Source organism: Mobula hypostoma, chromosome 17, assembly GCF_963921235.1.
Source record: "Mobula hypostoma chromosome 17, sMobHyp1.1, whole genome shotgun sequence".
Classification (NCBI taxonomy): Eukaryota; Metazoa; Chordata; class Chondrichthyes; order Myliobatiformes; family Myliobatidae; genus Mobula; species Mobula hypostoma.
In genome coordinates, this window is record NC_086113.1 from 14,475,328 (window position 1) to 14,483,056 (window position 7,729).

Consider the following 7,729-nt stretch of genomic DNA (forward strand, 5'->3'; position numbering starts at 1 on the left):
ACTATGATTCTACTCAGGCAATATTTGATTAGGCTTTCCTTTGATTCAATATTTGTCTAAATTTCCTTCAACTTCAATATTCACTTCCAGTGGAAAAATTAGCATGAAGAAAGCTGCTGAAAAATGTCACCTCACTCTTCATGGAAACTTCCTACAATCCTTTCTGAAAGAGAAGAAATAATCTTTTCATATGTGATGTTCAGAGACCTTATTAAATCCCCTTCTCAACTTCCTTGGTTCTAGTTGAAAGTCTCAATATTTCCAGTTTCCCTTCAACTATGTACCCTCTCATTTCTTGGTTATCCTGGTCTATAGTTGCTGTTCCTCTCTATGCCTTGTGGCGCATCGCGCGGCAACCTTTCCGTTTATTGAGCATTTTGTCAGGTTTTTTTTATTATTAATAGGAGTGCTGAGTTGCTAGCTCGGCCCTCAACTCTGCAAGGAGCGGGCTGGAATCATGCCCAGGACCTCTCGCCTCGGAGTCTGGTGCAGATGCCGCTACGCCACTGGCTGGCTTCTCCTGGTCTGAATGAGCACTTAAATCTGTACACACAGCCAGGGTAAAAAACTGAGCACAGAACTTTAGAAAACATTAGCTTGGATATGGCTAGAGTCTGCATACACAGCTTTGGTTGCCATATGACTGAAGAAAGTACGCTAATACGGGGAGATAATAGAAGAAATTGAACTTTAATTATTAGACCAAGCTGATTGATGTCCTTGTAATGAAAGAAGCTGAGCTTTGTTTAATGTCTATAAAACTATGAGAGGATTAAACAGATCTATTTTTCTTTGAAAAGGTCAATAACCACAAGATAAAGATTTGCAGTAATTGGTAAGAGGATCAGAGGGAATGTCACCCAGATTGTGGTTGGATTCTTGAACTCACTACCTTGATACAGTTAAAAAGTCCTTGAAAGTACAACTCTAACTTACAAAACCCAGAGCCTGGGGATAGCTTTGTTTTAGTGCATCAATTTCTACGAGTCTTTGCTTCTTACCTCACAAGCATGCAAGTAATCAAGTCGATCTCATTTACTGTGAACAGCACCATTATACTTGCACAGATGTACATCATTGATGGGTTTGCTCCAGAGTGGATAAAGGCAATGAGAGAATGGGGGAAAACAAAACGGAAAGGAAGCAAGCACAATGTTCATAGTTGTGACACATAAAATGAGCTTGTGGTAAACTCAGATCTAAAAATTCATGACACAGTAATCTTAATGGGCATAGACAAGTTCACACAAGTCCATAAAAGCTCTTGAAATTGCCATTTCAATTTGCTTTATTTTCCCTGCTGACAGTCAACACTGGTGCACCTCAAGGATGCATGTTTAGCCCACTGCTCTACTCTCCCTACCCTCACAACTGTGTGACTAGGGATAGCTCAAATGCCATTTATAAATTCACTAGGGACACCACCATTGCTAGCAGAATCTCAGGTGGTAAGGAGGAAGCATATGGGAGCAAGATAGATCATAGATCAGTTGGGGTAATTGAGTGGAGTCGTAACAACAACCTTGCACTCAACATCAGGGGCAGACCAGAGAATATACCCTAATCCTCTTTTAGGGGTCAGCAGTGGAAAGGATGAGCAAGTTCGTGAAAGCCACCATCTCAGAGGATCTATACTGGGGCCAACACATAGATGCAATCACAAAGGCACGTCAGTGGCTATACTTCACCAGGAATCTGAGAGGATTTGGAATGAAGCCAAAGATTCTTGGAATTCTCTACCGTGGAGAACACTCTGACTAGTTGCATCACCGTCTGTCGCGGAAGTGCCAGTGCACAGGATCCAAAGAGGCTGCAGAGGCTTGTCGACCCAGAAAGCTCCATCACGGTCCCCACCATTGAGGATATCTTCAAAAGACCGAGCCTCAAGAAGGCAGCATCCATCACTAACGACCCTCAGCACCTAGAACGTTTCCTCTTTTCATTAGTGCCAACAGGGAGAAGGTTTAGCAACCTGAAGACCCACACTCAAACATTTTAAGAACAGCTTCTCCCCTCTGCCATCGATTTCTAAACAGTTCATGAAGTCATGAACACTAAGTCACTATTTCTTTAACACAAGAGGTACCGCAGATGCTGGATACCTAGAGCAATACACACAATGTGTTGGAGGAGCCCAGCAGGTCAGGCAGCATCTATGGATGGGAATAATCTGTCAATATTTTGGGCTGAGACCCTTCATCAGGACCCAGACTTGCTGACCTGCTGAGTTCCCACAGCACACTGTGCATATAAGTCACTATTTCTCCTCTGCACTATGTATTTATTACAGGACTGACAAAGGGTCTTAGCCCAAAACATCGACTGTACCTCTTCCTAGAGATGCTGCCTGGTCTGCTGCGTTCACCAGCAAATTTGATGTGTGTTGCTCATACAAACAAGTAGTGCTTGTTAATGAATATAGAACAGCATCCAATACCTATTCCTTCTTCCATCCTACAAGTCCAGTATTAAAACACTATTGATCACACACAAACATACAGGAGGGCAAATGACTCAGAGGAATACTTGAAACTACATTCCCATTGAGAAAGTATGTGTATTGTAGTGTGACATGTAGGCAGAGTAAACAACTGCACAAATATTGATCCTCAGCTAACAGCTGAGGCTTTGGCATAAAAACTTTGATCGTCAATAGATACAGGTGTTTAAGGAATTAAGGGTTAAATATTTGAGTAGCTCTAGTACTACTGAATGACAGAAGAGGTTGCTAGGCTACAGGACCGTCTGTTGCTCCCATGGATGAATAGAAGAGATTTTCTTACTAGTTCACAGATTTCGGATGAAAGAAAACAATTCATGAAGTGTTAGTAGACCAACATTTATTTCAATGAATATTGAAAGCCAGCCCTAGATACGTCTTTGAAGCTTCCAAGAGTAGGCGGGTCTAGGACCAGAAGGCACAGCCTCAAAATACAGGGACGTCCATTTATTTACAACAAAGATGAAGAGCTAGTTCTTTTGCCAGAGGGCGGTGATTCGGTGGAATTTATTAGCTGTGAAGGCCAAGTCATTGGGTATACTTAAAGAGGAGGTTGATTTGTTTTTGATTAGTAAGGATGTCGAAGGTTATGGGCTTTAGGAAGGAGAATGAAGTTGAGCCGGAAAATAAATCATCCATGAGGGAATGCCGGAGCAGTCTCCCGATGGGTCAAATAGCCGAATTCTGCCCCTTTGTCATATGGTCTTATAGCAAAATGGAACAATTAGGTAAATAATTACCCATCCTGGTAGAGAATTGGTGAAGTTAGCAGCCAGCAGTGTGTAAAGAGAAATTATACTCAGATTCACATGTGCGTATCCGCGCTTCCGGAGAAGAAACTATTGGGTGCGAACTAAATTTGTTACGTGCTGTCATATTATTTAAATCCGTTTCACCAAACCCAGCCCAGTCACTCTGCAGAATACCAGCTTCGTAAATTCGACAGAGCTCTTTTCGCTTGAAATTTAGTTCGGAATCTATATTTGCATTTATGAACCAGTCAGTGTACAATGAATCTTTCCATACACAGAAACACGAAGCCATTTATCACAACAACCATCTACAGTACTGTGCAAAAGTCTTAGGGACGTGTAAAAAGATTCTGTAGAGTGAAGATGCTTTCAAAAATAATTAAATGAAGAGTATCTAAATATCATAAAACTATAAAGAATTGTAAACAGTCAAAACTAAATCAAAATTCGGCGTTACCACTCTTTCCCTTTAAAACTGCATCAATCGTCTTCGTGCAGTTTAATGAGAAAATCATCTTGAAGAACTTGCCACAGTTCTTCTGCAGACTTTGGCTGTCTCACTTGCTTCTGTCTCTCTAGGTAATCCCAAGCAGCCTCGATGATGTTGGGATCAGGGTTCTATGGAGGCCATACCATCTGAAACGACATTTTAAAAAAACCTGGCGTGCCTAAGACTTTTGCAGACCACTGTATATCCTCAGCAATTCTGAATTAAGAACTTCTCCGGCGGCTGAAGATGCGGTTATCAGCTTTGTTGATTTAGTTTCTGCTTACATGAAATTCATTGGACAAAGCGTTGCTTGCGCTTTCCTAGACACAAAAGACTCTGCAGATACTGGAAATCTTTTGCGCAACACATTCAAAATGCTGGAGGAACTCAGCAGGTCAGGCTGAGGGGAATAGACATTTCGGGCTGAAGCCCTTCACCCAGTTCAGGAAAGGAATAGGTGCTGCCTGACTTGCAGAGTTCTTCCAGCATTTTCTGAGCGCCGTTTGGGTTTTCCCGACGGAGATCAGCGCGCCACGGTGCAGCTGCTGTCTCACGGCTCCAGCGTCCCGAGTTCGATGCCAACCTCAGACGCTCTCCGCGTGGAATTTGTACGCTTTCCCTGAGTCCCCTACAGGAAGCTAGAATTGAATTGCTGGGCCGAATCGCCTCCATTGGCATCGTTAGAAGATAGGTTGGGAGGGATGTGGGGACGGGTACGAATGGGAATGTGTGGAGTGGGTGTAGATAGGACCGTGATGCGGGCAGGTAGAAGAGAAATAGGAAGGGTCTTTTGGGTGGGAGGTTTATAGGGGAAGGGGGATGCGGTGGAAGAGATGAAATTCAAACAGGATGGTGGGTGAGCAGAGAGGGACCGAAGGAAAGATGGGAGGGAGGGATAGGGTTAAAATTAACGCGCTTATGAGAGGGAACGGGGAGAGAAAAAAAGGGGGGGAGAGAAAAAAAGGAAGGAAGGAAGGAAGGAAGGGAGGGAGGGAGGGAGGGCTGTGAGGGCCGAAGGAGGAAGGGAAGGCGGAGAGGAGAAAGGGGAGAAGAGGGGAGGAAGGGAGGGCAGATCGGTCAGTAAACTTCTCTGAACTGGTTTAAATCTATCTAACGCGGAGTCAATCGGAGTCAGCTCCGAGTCCCGTGAAAAACAGAGTTGGTCAGATTGTAGAATCCCGAACTGGGAAATTGGTGACAATGAACAAATCAAAAAAAAAAAGCCCGTCCAGCTATAGATAAATGAGAGCACATAGGTTCCGAACTAAAATCTTAACCTTCATGCACCAGCCTTTCGGTACTTCCCGAGCGCTAACATCCACCGAGGGTTGCGATGGTTCCGTGCAACCTACAGAGCAGCTGCTCCGAGAACGCAAGGCGCCCGGGACTCACTCCCAGCCCGGGACACCCTGGGTGTCCCCTCTTCGGCAATCCGCCGAACTGCTCATTCTGTTTTACACTGGGTGGTGGGGGTGTCAACTGTGACAGGGGCAAACGTTACTGACTGACATCAAAGTATCAGCACCCCAGAACCAGGAGAGAAACCGTTCGTTGTAACTTCCCATAAAGACTGTAGTTAGCAGTAAATATGTCTCAGCCGATACTAATCCCTAGCCTGGAGAAAACATGGCACTACTCACGGGCTGTCTTCCGACTGAATGCGTTATGTGCTGGGCTGTGCAGACCGGCTGCGGTGTGTTTGTGCCGCTCGTATCCAGGCTGAAGGCATGTCGTCCAGCTGCCAGCCCGTCCTCTGCGCTCCTCCGTGACAACTAAACACCCTCCGCGTCTCCGCTGTCCATCTCCTGCTTGATCAAGTATGTAGCTCTCGAAACCGGAGGCGCACAGAGCCCAGGTTGCGTGTGGTGCCAGAAGCTGCCGGCTCGCCTCCCGCACGGTGAGAGCTTTGGCGGTTCAACTGGGAGCGCTGGCTCCCTCCCTCCCTCTTTCTTTCTTTCTCTCTCCCTCTCCCTCTCCCTCTCTCAGACTTGGGAACAGCGACATCCACACCCCGACATTGACTGTTAGTACAGGCGGCTCTTCGGACTCAGTAGGGGAGGAACTCACTCAATAGTCACCAACTGACCCCGAGCTCACTAGGTCAGCTACTGATTGTAACCACATCCGGCCATCAACTGATTCGAATCAAACCTGATCATCAACTGACTCTAAATGCACCTGGTCACCAACTGAGTCTAAATGCGCCTGGTCACCAACTGAGTCTAAATGCGCCTGGTCACCAACTGACCCAGAACTCACCTGGTCACCAACTGACTCTAACTATCTGATCACCAGCTGACTTTGTCCATCAATAGATCCTGTCCATACCTGTTCATCGACAGACTAACTGCTCCCGGACATCAGCTGATTCTATCCACCATCTGACCCTGACCGCACCAGGTGACTGAACCTGTTCACCAGCTGACCTTGACCGCCCTGGTTATGGACTGATAAACAAAGTTTAATGTTCAAAGTGGATTTATTATCAAAGCACATATGTCACCATATACAACCCTGAAATTTGTTTTTTGCAGGCATACACAGTAGATGCAAGAAACACAATAAAATCAATAAAAGACCACACCCACCAGAATGGACAAACAACCAATATGCAAAAGACAGCAAATTGCAAATACGAACGTTAAAAAGTAAATAATAATAAATAAGCAATAAGGGTTGAGAACATGAGATGAAGAGTCCTTGAAAGTGAGCCCACAGGGTTTGGGAACCGTTCAGTGATAGGGCAAGTGAAGTTGAGTGAAGTTAACCCCTCTGGTTCAAGAGCCTGATGGTTGAGGGGTAATAATTGCTCCTGAACCTGGTGGTGTGGGTGCTGAGGTGCCTGTACTTTCTTCCTGATGGCAGCAGCAAGAGCATGGCCGAGATGGTGGGGGTCCTTGATGATGGACACTGTCTTCCTGCAACACTTCTACGTGCTTTCTTCATAATGGCACCTACATGCTGGGCCCAGATACTGTCGAGCAACTGACTTCAGCCAGACTTGGACATTGGCTGACCCTGCCAACCAACTGACCCTAACCACACCTGGTTATTGACTGACCCTGCCAACCAACTGACCCTAACCACACCTGGTTATTGACTGACCCTGTCAACCAGCTGACCCTGACTGCGCCTGGTCATGGACTGACCCTGACTGACCCTGTCACTAACTGACCCTGACTGACCTTGTCAACCAGCTGACCCTGACTGCTCCTGGATGTCGACTGACACTGTCACCAACTGACCCTAACTTCTCCTGGTCATGGACTGACACTGTCCACCGACTGACCCTGGCTACTCTTGGTCATGCACTCACCCTGTCAGCAACTGACCCTGACTGACCCTGGACATCGACTGGCCCTGACTGACCCTGTCACCAACTGACCCTGATTGCTCCTGGACATCGAATGACCCTGTCACCAACTGACCCTAACTTCTCCTGGTCATGGACTGACACTGTCCACCGACTGACCCTGACTACTCTTGGTGATGCACTCACCCTGTCACCAACTGACCCTGACTCCTCCTGGATATCGACTGACCCTGTCACCAACTGACCCTGACTCCTCCTGGACATTGACTGACCCTGTCACCAACTGACCCTGACTCCTCCTGGACATTGACTGACCCTGTCACCAACTGACCCTGATTGCTCCTGGACATCGAATGACCCTGTCACCAACTGACCCTGACTCCTCCTGGATATCGACTGACCCTGTCACCAACTGACCCTGACTCCTCCTGGACATTGACTGACCCTGTCACCAACTGACCCTGATTGCTCCTGGACATCGAATGACCCTGTCACCAACTGACCCTGACTCCTCCTGGATATCGACTGACCCTGTCACCAACTGAGGACCCTGACTCCTCCTGGACATTGACTGACCCTGTCACCAACTGACCCTGATTGCTCCTGGACATCGAATGACCCTGTCACCAACTGACCCTGACTCCTCCTGGATATCGACTGACCCTGTCACCAAC

At 46.7% G+C, this 7,729-nt stretch overlaps 1 protein-coding gene across 1 annotated transcript in view; it reads right to left on the reverse strand.

The window, feature by feature from the left end:
• LOC134357865 (adenylate cyclase type 2-like) overlaps positions 1–5,702 on the reverse strand; it is a 523,538-nt gene extending 517,836 nt beyond the window's left edge. Inside the window, exon 1 of the mRNA XM_063069584.1 lies at positions 5,383–5,702. The gene's annotated coding sequence lies outside the window, so the exon portion shown is untranslated. The remainder of the gene's footprint in view (positions 1–5,382) is intronic.
• Between the last annotated feature and the right edge of the window lie 2,027 nt (positions 5,703–7,729).